General features: G+C 41.1%; 1 non-coding gene across 1 annotated transcript; it reads right to left on the bottom strand.

Moving 5' to 3' along the window:
- Nucleotides 1-1,175: 1,175 nt before the first annotated feature.
- Nucleotides 1,176-1,279, bottom strand: LOC135270676 (small nucleolar RNA U13). The gene has a single exon (XR_010338818.1). It is a non-coding gene; the product is annotated as a small nucleolar RNA U13 (small nucleolar RNA).

Below are 1,279 nucleotides of genomic sequence, written 5' to 3'. Positions count from 1 at the left end.
ACCTTTAAGAAACTATGTTTCCTCTTTAGTATAGTGGTGAGTAAAAAAGAAAAGAAAGAAAAAACTATTTGTGTCAACTTCTGGTGTAGTGTCCAAGAAAAATATCCACGATTATCTGAAGACTAAAATATTTCTCACTTTTCCAACTTGGCGAGGCTAGATTTTCTTCATGTAATGGATTAAAGAGATATTTAGGAAATAACAGCATTGGCCAGGTACAGTGGCTCACACCTGTAATTGCAGCAATTTGGGGGGCCGAGGTGGGCAGATCACTTGAATCCAGGAGTACAACCAAAACAACTTACTGAAACTGATTAGGCCGGGCATGGTGGCTCACACCTGCAATCCTAGTACTTTGGAAGGTGGAGGTAGATGGATCACTTGAGGTCAGGAGTTCCAGATCAGCCTGGCCAACATGGTGAAACCCTGTCTCTACTAAAAATACAAAAATTAGCCAGGTGTGGTGGTGCATACCTGTAATCCCAGCTACTCTGGAGGCTGAGGCAGAATGACTTGAACCCGGGAGGCACAGGTTGCAGTGAGCTGAGATCATGCCACTGCATTCCAGCCTGGGTGACAGACGCTATCTCAAAAAAAAAAAAAAAAGATTAATTGCAATAAGAGAATAAGATAAGAGAATCCAGTTTTTGGGTTCTTTTTTCTTTCTGAGATGGAGTTTTGCTCTTGTTGCCCAGGCTGGAGTGCAATGGTGCGATCTTGGCTCACTGAGACTTCCACCTCCCAGGTTCAAGCAATTCTCCTACTTCAGCCTCCTGAGTAGCTGGTATTATAGGCACTACAGGCGTGCACCACCACACCCGGCTAATTTTTTTGTATTTTTAGTAGAAACGGGGTTTCACCATGTTAGCCAGGATGGTTTTGAACTCCTGAACTCAGATGAACCATCTGCCTCGGCCTCCCAAAGTACTGGGATTACAGGCATTAGCCACTGCACTTGGTGAGAATCCAGGTATTTTCTATTAAGCCAGTTATTAGAGATTTGTAAAAATGTAAAACATGCCAATTTCATCACTATTTTGGGGGGAAAATATAGTACATCTTTCACCAAAATGTGTTAGTTATGTTAACACATAATGGTTTATTTTTGGTATTTTAAATTTAAATGGATTAATAAATATTCTTTCAACATCTCAGGCTTTCTCTCTTTTTTTTCACATCAGATGGGTAATGTGCCACCATCATAACAAGGTTTAAGGGAAGCATATCTCACACACAGGCATGAAAACCCAATCATCCCACTTGTGATCTACAAAAGGAT

This window comes from Aotus nancymaae, unplaced genomic scaffold (genome assembly GCF_030222135.1).
Source record: "Aotus nancymaae isolate 86718 unplaced genomic scaffold, 86718_ANA_hifiasm-v0.15.2.pri h1tg000064l_1, whole genome shotgun sequence".
NCBI classification, from domain to species: domain Eukaryota; kingdom Metazoa; phylum Chordata; class Mammalia; order Primates; family Aotidae; genus Aotus; species Aotus nancymaae.
This window is presented reverse-complemented; position numbering and strand designations above follow the sequence as displayed.